Source organism: Triticum urartu, chromosome 4A (assembly GCF_056163025.1).
Source record: "Triticum urartu cultivar PI428250 chromosome 4A, HENAU_Tu73, whole genome shotgun sequence".
Classification (NCBI taxonomy): Eukaryota; Viridiplantae; Streptophyta; class Magnoliopsida; order Poales; family Poaceae; genus Triticum; species Triticum urartu.
Window position 1 is genome coordinate 605379149 of NC_141876.1, and position 23086 is coordinate 605402234.

General features: G+C 44.4%; 2 pseudogenes; one reads left to right on the forward strand and one right to left on the reverse strand.

The window, feature by feature from the left end:
• The first annotated feature begins 676 nt into the window (after window positions 1-676).
• Window positions 677-3107, forward strand: LOC147977227 (uncharacterized; annotated as a pseudogene).
• A 233-nt stretch (window positions 3108-3340) lies between these two features.
• Window positions 3341-9418, reverse strand: LOC125532405 (uncharacterized; annotated as a pseudogene).
• Between the last annotated feature and the right edge of the window lie 13668 nt (window positions 9419-23086).

Sequence of the window (23086 nt, forward strand, 5' to 3'; positions counted from 1 at the left end):
CACATCCATCATGGCACAGAAAAAATTCCATCGATCAGAGCCAGGCACCGCACGGCGGCCAGGGTCCAGAGCTGCCGTCGCTTGATCGGCGATCGGTTGCAGGTACGCGCGGCGGCGGCTGCAGCGTGGACGCGCCCAACGAATACATCCCTGAATCCCTAATCCCTTGCCCCTTTTGGTTCTGAACTTTCTAATCTCTGTTGTAGGTGGCGGGTAGCAGGATTGCAGGAATCAATCTAATTTCAAAGCCACAACTCGAATTCAACTATTGAAGGTATAATCACTAATTAGATGTACTAATCACTTGACCCAGAAATTGGGCTCTCTCCTCTCATGCGCGTGTTCTAACTGAATTTATTTATCAGTGTTGAACTGAATTCAGGCAGCTAGACAGCGCTTTTGCTCTCATATTGTCCAGGCAGCAGGCTGCAGTACAGAAGTGCAAGACTAAGTAAGTTAGTTTGACCACTAATCACTTGTCTTTCTTGTTTTAATATAGTGAAATTAGAGACTAGTTTGCAGTCAATTAAGAATTGTTTAGACATGAGAATTTACAATTTTCCATTCGAGTTTGTAATGAGAGAACGTTTATAAATTCTGAATTTGTTCCAGTGAGCGTTATGTATAATGATTAGTACTCTAAAACTTGAGCAACTTTACTTTTCAGGTGTAAAACATGAAGAGTAAGAATACTGGCACTACTGATTTGAGAGCTTTCATGAAAAGAGTTGCTGCAAAAAGAAAACAACCTGAACCAACGAGTGCTACCCCATCTTCCAATGAAAGTCAGATGCAATTGGTAATTTTTGAAGGGCAAAGTGGTAGTGAGACACACACAATACCACCTGAACCTGAGAGAGCTCCTCACACAGAGGCCCCAATAGCAGAAGATGATGATGAATCTATGGCCCTAGATGAATCTGATTCTAGTGATGAGGATAGTGATGATGACATTTATAACATCGAGCCTGATCCTGGGTTGAGGACTCCTATCTCAAGCTATGATGTTAATGAACGAGATTCAGTTAGAAGGGCCTACATTGCATTGGGACGATGTAAACCAAAGATGCGGAAGAAAGATTTTCCGCAACATGACTGCGGAGGTAAGCGTCGCTTCCAACCGGCTTGGTTTGATGAGTATAAGTGGCTTGAGTATAGTGTGGATAAAGATGCTGCATATTGCTTTTTTGCTATTTGTTCAAAGATAGTACTAAATTTGCTGATGGAGATAGTATTGTTAATGGAGGGTTCAGAAATTGGAATATGAAAGCGAGATTTCGTAAGCATGCTGGTGAGGTGAATAGTGCTCATTGTGAAGCCGAAGAGAAATATAATTTGTTCATCAAACCTAAAGCATCAATCCGTGAGGCCATTTCCTCACAGACCACACAGTACAAGGCTGAGTATCTAGCTCGATTAAAATGGTCACTTGAGTGCATAAAATTTATTTTGCATCAGGGGTTGGCTTTTCGTGGTCATGATGAGGGAAAGGATTCTAAAAATAAAGGAAATTTCCGAGAACTTTTGCAATGGCTGGCAGGCAACTTTGAAGAAGTTAATAAGGTTGTTTTAGGAAATGCTCCACAGAATTGTCAGATGATAGATCACAAGATTCAAAAACAGCTTATTAGTTCTTGTGCTCATGAAACAACAAAATTTGTCATAGAGGAACTTGGTGATGAGTGTTTCGCAATTCTTGCTGATGAATCTAGTGATGCATACCAACAAGAACAGTTAGCTCTTTGCTTGCGATTTGTCAATAAAATAGGGGAGCCGGTTGAAAGGTTTCTTGGTCTTGCTCAAGTTGAGGATACTACATCATTGACTCTTAAAGAAGCAATTCAGACCTTGCTTATGAAGTATCAACTGCCGATATCCAAGGTACGTGGGCAAGGGTATGACGGTGCGAGTAACATGAAGGGTCATGTTAATGGTTTGAAGAAACTAATCATGGAAGATTCTCCTTCTGCTTATTATGTTCATTGCTTCGCCCATCAGCTTCAACTAACCCTTGTAGCTGTTGCTAAGGAGAATATTGATTGCAAATGGTTCTTTGGGCATCTTGGGATGTCATGTAAAAAGATCCGCATGCTTCGCGTAGCTCAGGCTGAGTATATGATTGAAGCATTGAAACTAGGTGAAATTGAAGCTGGCCAAGGTTTGAATCAAGAGATGGGCCTAGCAAGGCCCGGTGACACACGATGGGGATCTCACTACAAAACGGTAATGCATGTTATGTATTTGTATCCTTCAATCAGGAAAGTTCTCTTTAGGCTTGGGAAAGAAAGTAATTCGGCAGAGGCTTTAGGAGCTCAAACTATGTTGGAAGTATTTAAATCATTTGAGTTTGTTTTCATGTTGCACTTGATGAATGAAATATTTGGGTACACAAGTGACTTAAGTAACGCTTTGCAAAAGAGGGATCAAGATATTGTGAATGCAGTTGATCTTCTCGAGTTCACAAAGGTACAACTGCAAGTTCTAAGAGAAGATGATGGATGGAAAGAATTCCTTGAGAATGTCACTTCTTTTTATGTGAAGCACAATGTCAGATGTGTTGAAATGGATGGGAAGTACAAGCCTATACAAAGAGCAAGAGCGTTCTATAAAAATGCCATGAATTACCACCGGTTCCATGCTGATATGTTTTTGGGTGTCATTGATAGGAAACTTCAAGAGCTTAATAACAGGTTTGATGAGGTAAACACGGAGCTACTTAGATGCATGGCATCATTCAGTCCAGCCAAGTCATTTTCTTCTTTTAATATTGATGACTTGGTTAAGCTTGCTGGGTTCTATCCTCATGATTTTGACTTTGAAGAAATGCACCAACTTCCTTTTCAATTGAATCTCTATATTACTGATGTGAGGAATGATGAAAACTTCACAAACTTGAGAAGTCTAGCAGAGTTGTCTATGATGCTTGTTAGAACAGGGAGGGCTCTTCGGTATGATATTGTTTACAAACTTCTCAAATTGGTGCTAGTCCTTCCTGTTGCAACAGCCGGTGTTGAGAGGGTCTTTTCATCAATGAACTATATAAAAAACAAGCTAAGAAGCAAGATGGGGCAAAAATACTTGAATGGTTGCTTGGTCACATTCATTGAAAGGGATTTCTTCTTGCAAGTTAAGGATGAGGACATTATCACACATTTTCAAAGCATCAAGGATCGCAAAGTTATCCTGTGATTTGTAAGTTTTTATCGATCCTCTATATATTTTAGATTTTGCGATGATATGTTGAACAATGTTTTTTACTTCCATATGGTGAACAATACCAAGTTATAATCAATTTTTGTGAATATAATATATTATGTGGTATCTTTTATATAGTTTAGAACTAGTACAATATGCTTCTGTAATTGATTATACGCCTGAAAGGAAGGCCATAGACTTTCAAAAAAATACAAAATTTGAATACACAGTCTTGAATTCCTGGGCCCGCCCCTGCCTGCACGACGGCGACGCCGAGCCATCCCGGCCCCGGTGTGGCCTCGCAAGGGCGAGGAGCAGTTGAAGACGACGACGAGGACCACGCCTTCGACCTGAAGTGGCTGAAGCTCCCGATGGAGGAGTTGTTCGTCACGCTCGCGACCTGGCCGTGGGGCCTGACCCCGCCGTCCGCCTCCGTGTCTGGGGAGCCAACGAGCTGGAGCCCAAGAAACAAAGCATGTTCTTGAAGCTCCTGCCGCTGGCGGTGGAGGCCGCCGCGGTGGTCGCCATGGTGGTTGGACTCGCCATGGGAGGCGGGAACGGGGCCTTCGGCGCCGCCATCATCGCTCTGCTCGTCGCCGACCTCGTCGTCGGCCTCGCGGAGAGGAGCAGCGCCGGCAAACCCACCGCGGCCGCACTCGCCGCCCGCCTTGCGCCCTCCGGGCGGGACTGCTGGCTGCTGAGGGACGGCGCGTGGTCGATGCAGGACAAGGGAGCGGTCGTGCCAGGGGACGTCATCTGGATCATGTCCGGCCACATCTTTCCTGTATTTATTGTCAACACATATTTATTATATTACGGTATCTACCTATGTTACTATAACCATCTCTCTTCTTTAATTGTCTGTTACATAAGCATGTTTGCGAGTCCCAAGTGCATGATACTCCCTCCGGTACTTTTTATTCTGCACATTGAATTTGCCGAAAGTCAAACTTTGCTAACTTTGACCAAATTTATATTAGAAATTATTAGCATCTATAATCTAATAAATATAATATGAAAATATATTCCAAGATGAATCTAATGATATTGGTGTTGTTATGTGAATGTCTATAATTTTTTATATGAACTTGGTCAAAGTTCGATTAGATTGACTTCAGACAAACCTAATATGCAGAGTAAAAAGGACCGGAGGGAGTACTACCTATGTTACCCCCACTATGGCCAGCCTAATGACAAGATTAGAGTCTAGTGGTAAAAGTGCCTCAATACACAAGGACCATAGTGTAGCTATACATCAGTAGTACATTCTTAATTACCTGGTGTGGCAACTGGTTCTTCAACATACTCAACCAGGAATGTGCATTAATAAGATTTATTTTGGCCATGAACGATGAACAATCACTAGTAGAAAAACGACCTAATGTTCACCTCATTAGTCCCGGCTCAATTACGGACCACATTAATGATACCATTATTCCCAGTTCAAGGCTACACGTTAGTCCCAATTCATTTGTGACCTATAGTCCCGTTTGTGTCACAAACCAGGACTAAAGGGGTGGTGGCAAGCCGGGGCCCCATGAGCCCCTTTAGTCCCGGTTTGTAACACAAAACCGGACTATAAGTTAGACCTGTTGGAAATATGAGCAATTTACCAAATAACTTTACTAACAGAAATATTAGATAAAGCATGACTAATATAGCAGAGATAAAGTAAGTCATGCAATCTGACAGAGAGAAGGTAAATAGCATCTTCATATATGAACTTGAACTGAACACATCTAGAACAGACACTAGATCAAGTTGCATATATGTAGTAGAACCTAACTTATGTAGGGCAGACACTAGGGCAAAGAACTGTGGCAGGACTTCTAACAGAAAGAGCAAGAACACGTACGGGACATCAGCAACAACAGAAGCACTGGATTTGGGGTCGACATCCTTGCCAGCCATGTCATTGATGAGGTTGTCGACGTCGGGGAAGAAGTCGTCGGAGTCTGCCAGCCATGTCATTGATGAGGTTGTCGACGTCGGGGAAGAAGTCATCGGAGTCCGAAACGTCCGTGATGAAGAAGTTAGTAGTTGCACAGAGCGCGGGAGGTGAAGTGAACAGCCAGCAACCGAAAGGATGCGTTGTTCGCATTTAGTCTCCACTATAGCAAAATCTTTTCAACTTCGTCATCGGCTTGCTCATTCCCGCAACCCGTGGCATGGCGGACGGCGGAGGAGGAGCGCGCGTGAATGTCTCTCTTATTTTCATGCTCATACATGTGGAAAAACATCCTTCCTCATAAGGAGGTCCAACTCCCACCAAACTAACAATATGAGACTAAAGTTTAGTTCCACCTTTTGCCTTGCACAAATGGGCTGCATGGGCCTTTAGAATTTATTAGGAATTTTTGAAATAATTATTGGGCTGTCCCAAAATAGACTAAATTTCAGTAAGACCTTTAGACTCCATTCGGAGCGGAGGGATAGAAAGCAAATGAATTGAAAACTTTACAGGAATGTAATTTGCGTCACTTGTGTAAGCTTTGGAACGTGAAATAGAGGGATGCAAAATTTTGCCGCGTTCGGTGTGAACTAGGAAAGCAAAGGAACTAGAGAATAAAAGTCAACGCATGCACTTGTCTTCAACTGTATGAAAATAATTTTTTATTCATCGGAACATGCAGCTTGCCTAGCCGCTCGCCAAACAGTCACATGCAAGTATTTTTTAATACGGCCAACTGACAGCTTGCATCGGGCCTCCACCCCAACATTGGGTCGCAGTAGATTTTTTCTTTCCCGTGAAAAGTACAGGCTGGGTAAACTTTGCTGCGGGACGAGTGAGGACATTCCTTCGAATCGAACGCATCACAGGTTATTTTTCTGAAGGAAACCTGACCTATGAAAATTCCTGCAGACCGAACGGGGCCTATAGTTTGGGTTGGAGCCACTAACTGGTATTAAAGGCTTTTAGTTTCAGTTGGTGGCTTTAACCCAGACTAAAAAGGTTCTGTAATTTGCAAACTCTACCTTTCTTTTCTGTATCTCCTTTTCAGTTTTGAAAAAAAACAAAAAAATGATAAAAATTCCAAAAATTAAAATCCTTCGAGATGTAGTTATGTTACTAATCTACTAGTTAGGGAAATTTTAAAACATAAATTTTGATATATTTTGAAAAAAGTGTTATGGAAAAATAAAACGACCATAACTTTTGCATACGATGTCGAAAAAAACGTATAATATATCAAAATATTCAACACGAAAAGCCGGTTCCGAATTCGACCGCCGTAGGCTGTTTTGCAAATTTTTAGAATCCTAAATTCTGAAAGGAAAAAAAATTATGCTCAAATTTCAATTATTTTTCAATTTTGGTCAAACTATGGTCAAACTACTTACTCAAGAAATATTAGTGTTAATAATAATAATTTTTTTACAATAATATTTTCAAACTCAAACGGTGAAACGTGTGACTTAATGCTCAAGCTAAACTCCTAAGGATTAATAAGATTAACAGCTTACTATTGTCAGGAAAACAACAAATGCAGACTTGGAAACTAGGGGAAATAGAACTCGAAAGTTAAGCGTGCTCAGTTTGGAGTAGTGAGAACTAAGCGTGCTCAGGTTGAAGTAGTGAGAGAGATGGGTGACCTGCCGAGAGGTTAGACGATTTGGAATGATTGTTCCACACTTGAGCAGTGATTAGAGATTAAATTGTCAAATAATTCAGAAATTTGAAAATTGGAAAAAAATCAAGGAGCCCCACCTCTTCCATATATAGGTACAAAAAACATAGAGAGAAAAATATGTGTTCGTGATTTTGAGTAAAATGTCTTAACAAAATCAATCTAGAATATGATAAAAACCAAAACAACTGCAGTGATCACTATAGCCTTAAATATGTGACCACTGTGCCGGAGACAAGCCTGGGCAGTTATTGCTATAGCCCGAGGCCTAGCAACAACTTTCCTTATAATTCCTTCATAGAAAATATAAAATCATAGAAAATCATCACTCAACATAGCATAGCCTCAGGCATGACCTGCTGCTAGCTCCGCCACTGTGTGACCAAGCATATGCACATGTCCATCTCACTTCATGGACGTCACAGTCTCCTATTAATTGTGTCTACATTGGCACAATTACCGAACAAACACCAAAGAGATTGGTGGAGGAACTGAAGAAAGAAAAAGTTCTATGAGATCTTCATGCGGGCATGCAACTCATATCCCATCCACCTTCAGTTTCCGGCTCAAGATTTTACTTCATATGTTATACTATTCAGTAACATTGCTTGATAAACAAATAAAACCGCAAAAACATTTACTTATATCCAAAAGATTTATTAAGACATGTCAACGAGCCATCATGCAAAACCATCATCATATCATGTCTTGGGCCATAGAAACCACTAGCCATGTACATGCCATCACCATTTTCTCATCAATGCCACATCTTTTCGGAGACCAATTTAGAGACTAGATCAAAACTAGGGGTGCAAGTTCTAGAGTTCAAATGGAAAGACTAAGATACTAGCTACAAATAAAATTTGAAGGCAATTAAACCACAAAGCACAAAGTTGATGTTGCGAGAAAATTGAGATTCATTACAACATAATTCATTCGCCCGCTAGCACATGCCAACAACACTAGGAATTGTCAAGCTTACTAGCAAAAGAACAATAGTGCGAGAAAACAAGAACCATTGCACCACACCAGGTGCTAATTAGTGACTGGATTCATCAAAAGACCTTTGGTGCCTCTGAGTTGATTATCTTTCTTGTTGACGAGAGTGGCCCCTTCCTTTAAGACTTTTTGATCAAACATTGTCAATGCGCCACATCACAAGGTCTCAGCCATTCTGTAAATATAATTGTGTCAGTGTGATTCCAAAAAGGGATGCTACGATAAAATTTCCAATTAAGTAGACGTAAGCATAATTAGGTGTAACATTCGAGGATCCATATTACTTGAAGTTTGATCGAGCACAAATGACATATATTACTGAAAGTTTGTTCGCGCACATATGAAATATATAACTTTCTATGTGATCATCATTAATCTAATTATACATTAACTAATGTATACGTATTTATATAAAAATTGTTCCAAATCCAGAAAGAAATGACATATAGATGTACCTGGTGGATTGCAGAAACTCATGTATGGAACCAAATAACGGAAATTCTCTCTCTTCCATAGCTTCTTCCATTGTAGTGTCCAGATATTAACCTCATAGATGCCAAGGTCCGCAGTTATGAAAATGATATCACTGCCCTCCACAGATCCAATCAGTTTAAGCCTTTTGGTTGGATTTTGAATAGGGATAAGGTTCATGAGTTCGACGACTCAATGCATAGTCCATGACGCAATTCCATTAGCATCCAATTTTCTTGACCATATGTTGAGGGTTACCTTGTCCACATGCGCAAAACCCAAACTGCCATCCTCCAACGCCATGAGGATAGTGGAACCGCTAATGATAGCCCCGGACAATGGGGCATCAATCAGTGATAAGCAATTAGAGGTCAAGTCATATTTGAGAATTTCTACACCATCATCAGCATCGTGTGTAAGCATGAAGTGAAGTGCGTTTTCAACAAGGATGGAGGCATTGAGTCGATGGATGCATCAGGTGCAAGTTGTAGACTAGAGCACATATCGCTCCACTCAACATCAGAGCATGACTTGCTCCAGTCACTTGTCACCGGCGCGGACACACATGCGTGTGCAACACAATTGTCATCATCTGTCATGTCAAGGCCCAAGAATACCACTTGGAAGGGCCCTGCATGACATGCGTGATGGTCACAACCGATCGCTGCACAAATTATCCCGATGTAGCCCATCGACGTGGGAACTTTTAGCTTTCTTTGGCGACCCGTCATGGGGTCCCAAACAACAAGGTGCGTTGGCGCCCAATTATCCCGAAGGAGAACGCGACCATGGCAGCAGCCCCACGCAGGGTATTTATAGTTACCCCCACGGTTGTCGGGAATGTCTACACCAAATTCCATGGTGGAGATGAAGCGCGGGGAGAGGGCTTTCCTCGGGATAAAGTCGAGGGGCCAGAAATAAATGAACCCCAACATGGGAGGAGATCCATGGAACTTACGATAGCAACCATGAAAGGCTTGGCAGGAGAGAATACCGAGCCATCGCTTGTTGGCGACGGAGGCACGCACGAGGCACGTGGGCTCGTTCGGCGGGAGGCGAAAGAAGATCTCCTCGAGTAGTTCGTCCGACAGCAATTGTATCGGTGGCGGCGGCGTCGGAGGCATGGTTGGTCGAGGCGAGGGTTTCGGGGGGGGGGGAGGTTTGAGATAGGCTTTTATATTGAATTTGGATGGTTAGTGTTTCTTGCCAAGATTGACCATCGTATGGGCCACCGAAAGCTCAAGGCTAGCCAAATAATTCAAAAGACGAGCTTGAGCTAAAATCAAGACACGCGGGTCCCTAGCAGGCTACCCGGGCCCGGAGGCAGGCCCGCTGCGAGGCTTCCCATCGAGAGGCAAACCCGGTGTATTATGGAATGGGTCTAATTAGATTTTTTTTATTTTTATCAAACTACTAATCTGATGCCTACAAACATAGTGTATCGAGGAAATAGAGGGTCCGGCTGTAGACGCATGGCGTGTACGTGAACGGTGACGACTTGGCCGACAGACGGAGGCGCCCCACGCACCAGGACACTGACACTAGTTATCTCTCCCCCTTCCTCTTTCCCTGTCTCCACTCCACTCCACAGTCCACCACACCTACCCAGCCGCTGCCGGAAAGAGCACGGCGACCTCCGCTCTCCAGCGAGTCGCCTAGGTCGCCACCCGAGGGAACTGACATCCGGGTTCATCGGCTCACCGCGTGCTCTGCATGCGTGTTTTTGTGTGCTCCACATGTGTGCGTTTGCCTGCTGCTGCGTGCATGCCTGGCTCGCGTGCGGAGTAAATTGCATGAAACCACCATTTTGAAGGCTAGATTTGCAGAAAACACTATGTTACATATTTTTTGCAGAAAACACCATATCTATCTGTAACGACCCGACCTCAGATGGTCAAGTCTCTGTGCTTCAGTGTCATCCCTGGATCGGTAATGCTGACACACACAGTACTTGAAGGATTTATAACAGAGTAGCAATCACACACTATTACATCGAATGTCTCCAAAGAGAACTTATTACAATAATATGGCTTAAGGCCATCTAATGCGATAATGGCGGAAGGCTTGGAAGATAAGGTGAATCCATCAACTCCAACGGCATAGCTGAGCTGCACGGCAACGACCTAACGAACCTTACTCCTCATCTGAAAAGTCTGCAACATAATACGTTGCAGCCCGAAAACGGGTCAGCACATGGAATATGCTGGCAATATAACACAGTAGAGCAGAAACAGAATAATGCTATCACTACATGCATATATGGCTGGTGGAAAGCTGTATGGTTGTAGTTTTGCGAAAAGCCAATTTTTCCCTACAACAATGGAATAGATTTTAATTTACTGTCATGGTGGTTGAAACATCATTGAGAAGGTATCCCCAACTCAATCCCAATTAAAGTGAATTAACATCCCAACAGTATTAATTAAGCATGGTGAGATACATGTGATAACCCAAGTACTAGATACTCAAGAATTGTCCGTAACCGGGGACACGGCTAACCATGATTAGATTGTACACTCTGCAGAGGTTAGCGCACTTTTCCCCACAAGACTCGATCGCCTCCGTTGGATTTCTCGCACTACATGGTGTTTGAGAAACGGATGACCGAGACACAGTCTTTCAGAAACGTTAACTCTCTACTCCGGGTAGACCATACCAAACCTACAAAACCCACTACCTGTTGATCTACCTCTTCAAGAGCTTCACGTAACTTACTCAACTATGCTAGAGCCCATAATAGTTTGTGGCTGCACATGGAAGTTTCTAGCATGAATCATCTCAGTTCCCTTTGAGCCTGGGTGGTGGTCCATAGGAAGATCACATGGGTACCCCGGGATTTCCAAAAAAACAGACAACACTGGGTTCCCCAGGTGCCTCAATCCACCCAGTTGTTTGATTAAGTTGCCACCTTAAGTTGAACCATTAATTACCAATCTCACATCTGACATGAATTTCACTCAAACCCAAACCACGTCTACGAGCATAGCATAGCAATATAAGCAATACGTAGAAGTAACTCCCAAGGGTTTGAATATAACAGGGCAATATGTTCTACCTCAGCAACTACTTCCCAACCCACAAGTTAATGACATCCTAATCATGCAATGTTTGAGGATTGAAACTAATGCATAAAAATTAGGTAATAATGGGATATGATCAAAGTGTTACTTGCCTTGCTGACGATCCGTGAATCCTAGAGACTCGTAGTAACACGCTTCGCACTCCGGGAATTCTATCGCAAGCAAACAATAACATACATAAGTAACAAGCAACGATCCACAAGCAAAACTCAAATAAGAGAGGTTGACCAGAAAGTTCAAATTAAGAACTCCGGTTCGCAAAAATAATCAAAACAAACGGAGCAACGAAACTCAAACGGCGAAAGAAAGAAGCTTCGTTTACTAACCTGAAACTAGGTCAAATTTTACAGTAGCAAAAACTTGTTTGAGTTGGTTAAACGGAAAGAGGGTTTCGAGACGAAACTCCAGGCGCTTGAATCGCCTAATTCCGTTAAACGAGCGAAAAGATAAACAGAAACTAAGATCGGGGTCAGAAATCACGATCAGAAAAATCACAGAATAAATCCAATAAAATAAAACTCACGAACAGACTAATGAACGAGCGTTCATTAGTTGTTTCTAACGGGCGAGGAACCGTTCGTTAAAACAAACGTTCGGACGAACGTCCGCTAACTAGAAGAACCGAAAAAACCCGACGAGTCCAAAAAACGGATCTAGGGTTTCTAAAAAACCGAACGGTCTTTATAAAAAAAACTGGCGGCGGGGCGCGGTGGCTACCTCCGGCGAGGGGCTCCGGCGGGGCGGGGTGCGGGGCGGCGGCTCGCGGGGCTGCGGGGCTTGGCGGCGACGGCGGGGCTTGGCGGCGGCGAGCGCGGGCGGCGGTGGTTGCGCGAGGCGGCGGCGGCTGCGGGCGGCAGGGTTGGCGGCGGTGGTGGTGGTGTTGGGGGCGGGGGTGGCGGCGTATATAAAGGGGCGGGGGCGGCGACTTGGAGGAGGGGGCAAGGCGCGGCGGAGGCGGAGTCCAACTCGGACTCCGGTCCGAGTGGCGGCGGCGATGGCGGCGCGCACGCAGGAGGCGGCACCCTGGCGCGGCTGGGCCTTAGGCCCAGTCGGCGCGGAACCCCTTTCTTTTTTTAAACTTCGCAGACCGAAATAAAATCCTAGAAAAAATAAATAAAAAGCTAAAAATGCCAAAACAATTTTTCACCGTTTAAATAAAATATTTAGAACAAGATGAACATTTTCTTGGCCCTAAAATGCAATTTTGAAAAACATGCAATTTTTCTAATGCAAATAAAATCCGAATAAAATCCAATAAAAATCAATTTAATGATTTTAATATTTTTCCTCCAATATTTCATTTATTTTGGAGAAGGCATATTATCTCCTCTCTTTAATTTTTAATGTGAGATATTTTTCGGAGAGAAATAATTAAAATCAAATCCTCTTTTCATTATTTGATAAAAGAATCAAATATGAAGACCGGGAAATCCCCAACTCTCTCCGAGTGTCCTTGAGCTGCTTAGGATTTTGAGGATTACGGAACGGAAAAGCAATAAAACGTGATATGCCTGGATGATCTATGTATAACATTCCAAATTGAAAATTTGGGATGTTACAAACCTACCCCCCTTAAGATGAATCTCGCCCTCGAGATTCGGGTTGGCTAGAAAATAGGTATGGGTGGTCCTTGCGGAGATCATCCTCTCGTTCCCAGGTAGCTTCATCCTCGGTATGGTGGCTCCACTGAACTTTACAAAACTTGATAACCTTACTGCGGATGACTCTGCTGGCAAACTCAAGAATCTTAACTGGCTTCTCCTCGTAAGTCAAATCACTGTCCAACTGAATCGCCTCTAAGGGTACTGTATCTCTTAATGGTATTTCCGCCATCTCAGCATGACACTTCTTCAGCTGTGAAACGTGGAACACATCGTGGACTCCTGACAATCCCTCAGGTAACTCCAACTTGTAGGCGACTTCTCCCATCCGTTCCAAAATGCGATACGGTCCTACAAATCTCGAGGCTAACTTTCCTTTAACTCTAAAACGTTTCACCCCTCGCAAGGGCGATACTCGCAGATATGCTCTGTCTCCAATTTCGTAGGTTACCTCCTTGCGTTTTGAGTCTGCATAACTCTTCTGCCTGGACTGAGCAATCTTCAGTCGGTCTCGGATCAGTTTTACATTCTCCTCAGATTCTTTAATCAAGTCTGGTCCAAACAACTGTCGGTCTCCTACCTCATCCCACATCAACGGTGTTCTGCACCTGCGTCCATACAGGGCTTCAAACGGTGCCATCTTTAAACTGGCTTGGTAGCTATTGTTGTATGAGAACTCTGCACACGGCAAATTGTCATCCCAACTAGATCCATAATCTAGCGCACAGGCTCTCAACATGTCCTCCAAAATTTGATTGACTCTCTTAGTATGTCCATCTGTCTGTGGATGAAATGCTGTACTGAACTCCAATCTCGTTCCCAAAGTCTGGTGTAACTGATGCCAAAACTTTGAAGTAAACTGTGTTCCTCGATCCGATACGATGGTCCTCGAAACTCCATGCAGACATACGATCCTGGACATATAGATCTTGGCCAACTTTGCACTTGTATATGTGGTTTTCACTGGGATGAAGTGAGCTACTTTGGTCAAACGATCAACTACTACCCATATGGAATCATATCCTGCTTTAGTCCTGGGTAATCCGGTGATAAAGTCCATGCCAAGTTTATCCCACTTCCATTCGGGTATCGGCATAGGATGTAACAGTCCTGCTGGCTTCTGATGTTCTGCCTTAACTCTCTGGCATACATCACATATGGCTACATACTCGGCAATATCCTTCTTCATACCAGTCCACCAGAAACGTTCCTTCAAATCCAAATACATCTTGGTGTTTCCGGGGTGTATCGAGTATGGTGAGTCATGGGCCTCTTGAAGTATTAACTTCCTGATCTCCTGGTTGTTGGGCACATAAACTCGGTCCTCAAACCATAGGGTATCGTGCTCATCCTCACGAAAACCTTTGGCCTTTCCTTTGCCCATCTTCTCCTTTATCTCGGCAATCTCCTTATCATCTTTTTGAGCTTCCCGAATCTTGTCTAGCAATGTCGACTGAACCTCCATTGTGGCAATGAACCTTCTAGGTACAATATCTAACCGAAGTTCCATGATGTCCTTTGCTAATTCCTTCGGCAGTCCTTTACTTTCAAGGGTATTAGCATAACTCTTCTTACTCAATGCGTCTGCTACGACATTGGCCTTTCCTGGATGATAGTGTAGCTTCATGTCATAATCCTTTATAAGCTCCAACCATCTCCTCTGCCTAAGGTTCAGCTCCTTCTGGGTGAAGATGTACTTCAAACTCTTGTGATCCGTGTACACATCACAACGGTTTCCAATAAGGTAATGTCTCCAAGTCTTCAATGCATGCACTACGACTGCTAGCTCCAAATCATGCGTGGCATAATTCAACTCATGAGGTTTTAGTTGTCGTGAGGCATACGAAACAACTCTTCCGTCATGCATAAGCACACATCCAAGTCCTAAGTGAGAGGCGTCGCAATACACTTGGAACTCCTTATGTATATCTGGCAGTACTAGCACTGGGGCTGTAGTCAAACATTTCTTCCACTCCTGGAAACTTGCTTCACAATCTTCTGTCCATTTAAACTTGGTATCCTTCTTCAACAGTTCAGTCATTGGTTTTGCAATCTTGGAAAAATTGTCAATGAATCTCCGGTAGTATCCTGTGAGTCCAAGAAAACTGCAGATCTCGCTAACTGAGGTGGGTGCCAACCATTCAGTGACTGACTGAACCTTGCTGGGGTCTACTGCTATACCTTCTCCTGATATAACATGTCCAAGGAATCCGACTTCCTTCAGCCAAAACTCGCATTTTCTAAACTTAGCATACAACTGGTGTTCCCTGAGCTTCTCGAGAACTAAACGCAAATGCTCTTTGTGCTCCTCCTCGTTCTTCGAGTATACCATGATATCATCAATAAACACCACAACAAACTTGTCCAAATACTCCATGAACACCTTGTTCATCATGCTCATGAAATAGGCAGGGGCGTTAGTCAGCCCAAACGACATGAATGTGTACTCGTATAATCCATATCGCGTTGTGAACGCCGTCTTTGGTATGTCCTTCTCTCGTATCTTTAACTAATGATACCCCGATCGCAAATCGATCTTCGAAAACACTTTAGCTCCTTGCAACTGATCAAACAGATCGTTGATCATCGGCAGTGGGTACTTGTTCTTAATCGTCACTTCATTCAATGCTCGATAATTAACAACCATCCTCAGGGATTTATCCTTCTTCTCAACCAAAAGTACTAGGGCTCCCCAAGGTGATGAACTTCTTCGGATATATCCTTTCTCCAATAACTCCTTGATCTGTTTCTTAATTTCTTCCAGATAATTTGCGGGCATCCGATAGGGTCTCTTGGATATTGGTCCTGTTCCTGGTAACAGCTCTATCAAAACTCAATATCTCTGTCCGGTGGCATGCCTGGTAACTCCTCTGGGAAAACATCCGGGTAATCCTTCACTACAGGCATTTCCTCCTGAACAACTCCCGTAAGGGCATTCACTTGACTCCTCCTAGGCACATGCCTAGATACATACTTAATCCTTTTTCCTTCCGGGGTGGTGAGATAAATCGACTTACTAGCACAGTCAATGCTTCCTCCAAACTTTGACATCCAGTCCATACCCAATATCACATTCAATCCTTGTGACTCCAAGATAATTAGGTCGGACGGAAAAACATGTGTACCAATGGTTAAGGGTATCTGGTCACACCATCGGCTAGCCATATACTCTGCTCCGGGTGAACTCACTAAAAGAGGGGTCCTAAGGGTTTGGGTTGGTAGTTTAAACTTATCCACGAATCCCCTTGATATGTATGAATGTGATGCACCAGTATCGAAAAGAACAAGAGCTGTAAATGACTTAACCAAAAACTTACCTATTACCGCGTCCGGCTGCTCTTCAACCTCCTCCACGTTAACGTGGTTCACTTGTCCTTTGTTGAATGGATTGGGCTTCTTCCCAGTGCTTCCATTTCTGTTTCCATTCCTTCCTTCGGGGCAATCATTGGCATAGTGCCCTGTCTTCCCGCACTTAAAACAGGTAACCTGACTTAAGTCTCTTTTGGCGGGAGTGGACGGGTTGGAGCGGTTCTGATTGTTGTTAGCTCCGTTCCCATTCCCATTCTTAGCACCACTGTGGTTATGTGATCCTCCTCCAGTGTGTTGTGACCTCCATGGTTGTGAACAAGTCCTCCCGTGTTCGGGGTTAGGCGAGGCTTCTGTTGAGCTCCTGAGTTATACTTCCCTTGTCCATACTTTCTCTTGCGGCTCTCAATCTGCTGCTGTTTTCTTTCAATCATAAGAGCCTTATCTACCAACTCCTGGTAGTTGTTGAAGGTTGCTACCATCAACTGCATGCTCATCTCATCATTCAGCCTTTCCATAAACTTCTCCTATTTCGTGGCATCTGTGGCCACATCATCAGGGGCGTAGCGAGATAACTTGCTAAACTCATCCACGTACTGAGCCACAGTACGGTTCCCCTGGCGTAGGTTGCGGAACTCCCGCTTCTTCATCTGCATAGCTCCAGTGGAGACATGGGTTGTGCGGAAAGCTTGCTGAAACTGGTCCCAAGTGACATTGGCTATAGGAAAATGGCCGTGTAATTCTCCCACCATGAGGCTGCTGGTTCATCAAATTGATGTGCGGCAAAGCGCACCTTCTCAGCATCTGTGCAACATGCGGTGGTCAACTCCCTTCCAATACGGCGTAGCCAATCATTAGCAACTATAGGCTCGGTGCTACTGGAAAACACCGGCGGCTGTAACCTTAGAAAATGGGCTAGGTTGTCCACTGGCGGTGGGTTGTTGTAGTTGTTGCCCTGATTCTGAACTAGCAATTGCATCAAGGCATTCTGCTGCTGGATCAACTAGGTGAGCTCCGGCGGGAAGGCAAAACCAGGGTCACGTCTCGGAGGCATCTGAGGGGTTTAGATGGGAGAGATTTAGAATAGAAGAGGTCTAATGAGAAAACACTACCCATATGCACATGAGAGAAACACAATCATTTCACTCAATCAATCAAGCAAGGGCATACAAACGGTCTAGAACTATCGCAAAAGTGCTCACTACTACTATATACATGGGGGAAATACTACTAATATATGGTAGTCATCTAGAAATTTTGATCGGTGGAAGACTCCATGGTGTCTGCTCCAGCTTCGTCTTCAAAGTCATCATCACTAGGGTCGGAGTCAGTGTCGTCGATGATGATGTAGTCCTCGGGGCGTATTTCCTTGGGTTCTTCTTCTTCTATTGGTGCTGGTCCTCCCATGAATACTCCAATCTTCTTGACTAAGTCGTCATTCTTCTCCAGTAGGGTCTTGATTTCCTCCTCATATCCATCGCAGGTAAACTTGAGTTCTTCCTCCAGCTCGATGATCCTAGTCTTTGCCTTCTTCAAGTCCATCATGTCCGCACACATCTGGTTCTCCTAACATCGAATGTGCTAGTTTAACTCCTAGATGAAAGCTGCAATGGATCTATCCTTCTTAGTGCTGATTACTTCCCATTGCTCGTCTCGGTGCCCACATATTTGGTAAATAGTGTCCTTAAGCTCCCTGTTGTAAACAACTTCTGCAATGCGTCCCATGGTGATGTGAGCTGCCATACTCTTTCCTAAACTCCAGGTTGGTGCGTCGAAGAAAAATTCTATGGGTTTAGAAGTTGGCGAGAACGTCCTTCCTGGAACTTGTACTTGAATCATCCAGCGCTCCTCTTCAGGTAAAGTGGCGTTGTACGTCCCGGTGAAGCTTGGTATTCCAATGTTCAAGTACCTAGTGACTTCCTTCAAGTGGCGTCCAAAAGGTGTGTCTTCATCCGGTTGTGCAAACTTGTTCTTCATCTCCGTCATCCTAAAGAGTAGAAAATGGAGAGGAGTCGGAAATGAGAAGAGAAGTGTGACCTAGGGTTTATCTTAGTGGTCGTGTCCTACACTCAGCGTGTGCTCTGATACCATCTTGTAGCGACCCGACCTCAGATGGTCAAGTCTCTGTGCTTCAGTGTCATCCCTGTATCGGTAATGCTGACACACACAGTACTCAAAGGATTTATAACAGAGTAGCAATCACACACTATTACATCGAATGTCTCCAAAGAGAACTTATTACAACAATATGGCTTAAGGCCATCTAATGCGATAACAGCGGAAGGCTTGGAAGATAAGGTGAATCCATCAACTCCAACGGCATAGCTGAGCTGCACGGCAACGACCTAACGAACCTTACTCCTCGTCTGAAAAGTCTGCAACATAATACGTTGCAGCCCGAAAATGGGTCAGCGCATGGAATATGCTGGCAATATAACACAGTAGAGCAGAAACAGAATAATGCTATCACTACATGCATATATGGCTGGTGGAAAGCTGTATGGTTGTAGTTTTGCGAAAAATCTAATTTTTCCCTACAACAACGGAATAGATTTTAATTTACTATCATGGTGGTTGAAACATCATTGAGAAGGTATCCCCAACTCAATCCCAATTAAAGTGAATTAACATCCCAATAGTATTAATTAAGCATGGTGAGATACATGTGATAACCCAAGTACTAGATACTCAAGAATTGTCCGTAACCGGGGACACGGCTAACCATGATTAGATTGTACACTCTGCAGAGGTTTGCGCACTTTTCCCCACAAGACTCGATCGCCTCCGTTGGATTTCTCGCACTACATGGTGTTTGAGAAACGGATGACCGAGACACAGTCTTTCAGAAACGTTAACTCTCTACTCCGGGTAGACCATACCAAACCTAAAAAACCCACTACCTGCTGATCTACCTCTTCAAGAGCTTCACGTAACTTACCCAACTATGCTAGAGCCCATAATAGCTTATGGCTGCACACGAAAGTTTCTAGCATGAATCATCTCAGTTCCCTTTGAGCATGGGTGGCGGTCCATAGGAAGATCACACGGGTACCCCGGGATTTCCAAAAAAAACAAACAACACTGGGTTCCCCAGGTGCCTCAATCCACCCAGTTGTTTGATTAAGTTGCCACCTTAAGTTGAACCATTAATTACCAATCTCACATCTGACATGAATTTCACTCAAATCCAAACCACGTCTACGAGCATAGCATAGCAATATAAGCAATACGTAGAAGTAACTCACAAGGGTTTGAATATAACAGGGTAATAGGTTCTACCTCAGCAACTACTTCCCAACCCACAAGTTAATGACATCTTAATCATGCAATGTTTGAGGATTGGAACTAATGCATAAAAACTAGGTAATAATGGGATATGATCAAAGTGTTACTTGTCTTGCTGACGATCCGCGAATCCTAGAGACTCGTAGTAACACGCTTCGCACTCCGGGAATTCTATCGCAAGCAAACAATAACATACATAAGTAACAAGCAACGATGCACAAGCAAAACTCAAATAAGAGAGGTTGACCAGAAAGTTCAAATTAAGAACTCCGGTTCGCAAAAAGAATCAAAACAAACGGAGCAACAAAACTCAAACGGCGAAAGAAAGAAGCTTCGTTTACTAATCTGAAACTAGGTCAAATTTTTATAGTAGCAAAAACTTGTTTGAGTTGGTTAAACGGAAAGAGTGTTTCGAGACGAAACTCCAGGCGCTTGAATCGCCTGATTCCGTTAAACGAGCGAAAAGATAAACAGAAACTAAGATCGAATCAGAAATCACGATCAGAAAAATCATGGAATAAATCCGATAAAATAAAACTCACGAACAGACTAACGAACGAGTGTTCGTTAGTTGTTTCTAACGGGCGAGGAACCGTTCGTTAAAACGAACGTTCGGACGAACGTCCCCTAACTAGAAGAACCGAAAAAAATCGGCAAATCCAAAAAAACGGATCTAGGGTTTCTAAAAAAACCAAACGGTCTTTATAAAAAAACCGGCGGCGGGGCGCGGTGGCTACCTCCGGCGAGGGGCTCCGGCGGGGCGGGGTGCGGGGCGGCGGGGCTTGGCGGCGGCGGGGGCGCTTGGCGGCGGCGACTGCGGCGGCGAGTGCGGGCGGCAGGGTTGGCGGCGGTGGTGGTGGTGTTGGGGGCGGGGGTGGCGGCGTATATAAAGGGGCGGGGGCGGCGACTTGGAGGAGGGGGCAAGGCGCGGCGGAGGCGGAGTCTAACTCAGACTCCGGTCCGAGTGGCGGCGGCGGCCTGGCGCGGCTGGGCCTTAGGCCCAGTCGGCGCGGAACCCCTTTCTTTTTTTAAAGAAAAATTTAGCCGACCGAAATAAAATCCTAGAAAAAAATAAATAAAAACCTAAAAATGCCAAAACAATTTTTCACCGTCTAAATAAAATATTTAGAATAAGATGAACATTTTCTTGGCCCTAAAATGCAATTTTAAAAAACATGCAATTTTTCTAATGCAAATAAAATCCAATAAAAATCAATTTAATGATTTTAATATTTTTCCTCCAATATTTCATTTATTTTGTCATATTATCTCCTCTCTTTAATTTTTAATGTGAAATATTTTTCGGAGAGAAATAATTAAAATCAAATCCTCTTTTCATTATTTGATAAAAGAATCAAATATGAAGACCGGGAAATCCTAACTCTCTCCGAGGGTCCTTGAGCTGCTTAGGATTTCGAAGATTACGGAATGGAAAAGCAATAAAACGTGATATGCCTGGATGATCTATGTATAACATTCTAAATTCAAAATTTGCGATGTTACATTATCGTAATTTTTTGATATATAACACTGATTGGCTTATTAGGATCGTTTGAGCGCGTTTATGACAGGTGGGGCACACTCGTCAGAAGCTGACTTGGCAAAAAGTGCCACATAGGCGTGTTGACTAGTCTACTCTTTCCTATCCCTCTGCAAAAACTGTGTCGGCCATCCCTTCTTCCCCAGCGCACCCATCGCGTCCCAGCGCCGCCCAGGCCCTCCGGCCGTGCCCCCGCCGCCACCGTCGTACCCCCAGCTGGATCAGGAGACATCCATCTCCATCATCCCCGCCCTGCACCAGATTCGTCGGGAATGCATACTCGATGTGCGTCGACTGCGGCTCGATGCCGGCTGTCCAAATGCATCTCGGTGACATGAACAGAAGAAACTCCGCAGGAATCTCATCTTGGACGCCTTGCTAGTTGCTACCTAGGGATCTAGACGGGGTGCCGTGTGCGGCCAGAAATCGTGGAGGTCAGTGGGTGCTTAGCTAATCGCTGGACAATAGCAATCGAACAAGCTCGTACCTCCAATCAGCCTGAGATCACGGACAGGGCGGAAACGGCAGGGGCGCTAACTCCGCCGGATGCGCTCGTCCGTGGGCAGCGACTGCAGCGCCTTCTTCTTGATCCCCTTGCACAATGCAGCGACTGCCCCGGCGCGTCGACGAATAAGGCGGAGGGATTGCACAGGCGGGAGCACTGGGCCACCATGGCCAGCCCCGACCATGTGGAGCATCAAGCAGAGCACCGCCGCCAGGACGAGCAGCGTGTCCGTGAGCACGCTCGTACCACCGCTGGCCGCCGCCAGCGCGGCCAGGCGGTCGACGGACTGCTGCAGCAGGTGGCGCGACATCTTCCTCATTGGTTCTGTGTGGGACGGGGAGAAGCAGCCGGACGCAGCGGCGGCGCATGTGAACCTGGTGCTGCGGTGGCTCTGCGTCGTCGCGGACGGATGCAGCGGAGGCGGCGCGCACCAAACCTACTGCTGTGAGGCGACGGAGGAGAACGGGGTGCAGATCTGCAGCACTTTGGAGCTCGTGGCTCAGCAGCCTCGCCGGACTCCGGCGAAGGCTGCCGCCACTGTGAGCGCACACGACTTGTTCGACGTAATGCTCAAGCGAGTGGACAGAGAGAAGGAAGAGTCAACACGCCTATGTGGCATTTTTTTTGCCAAGTCAGCTCCTCACAAGTGAGCCCCACCTGTCATAAACACGCTCAAACAACTCTAATACGCCGATCAGTGTTATTTGTCAAAAGATTACGGTAGACATGGTGTTTTCTGCCAAAAATATGTATCATAGTGTTTTTTGCAAACCTAGCCTTTAAAGTGGTGGTTTTCTGCAATTTACTCCTCACGTGCGTGTGTCTGTATGGTGTGCGCCATGCGCGTGCATGATATACGGCTTCCTGGGCATCCCTTCGTGACGCTGATTCTATGTTGGTGCCGCTGATTGCTACTCCTCCTAGCCCCTGCTGGCTGCTGGCTGCTGGCTGTTGCTTTTAGTACTTTCCTATACAGTAGCTAGATAGAATATGACCTGTATTTTAAATTTCTTGCAAATTGAACTGACTATTTATCATTTCTTCTATAATATTCTCTAGATTAGATTCTCTTTTGTGCTTTCTATTGCAATATTACTCAATATACACTGTGTTCAATACAAATCATGAAATCCTCTAGTTCTTTAGACTTCTTTTTGCAGTACAATTGCATAGGAGATATTCATATGTTTTTCAGAAAAAGGAGAGTATGAATACAACAACAGTGCTTCATCTATTATGTGGTACGCTGTCGTATAACACAAGTACTCTTTTTTTTCTGAAGCGGTGACAAAAGATGTACCTCATCGATTAATTACAACATGAGTACTAGATTTTATGCGATCAGATTATGGATAACTTTGAAGTAGCATGCTCTGTTGTAACTCTCAACATGGGCTTTTGCCATTGTACTAGTGCTTCACAATTTGGTCTGGATTTCTATGGTAGTGACTACATGGTTTGTATTTTTTGCGTTG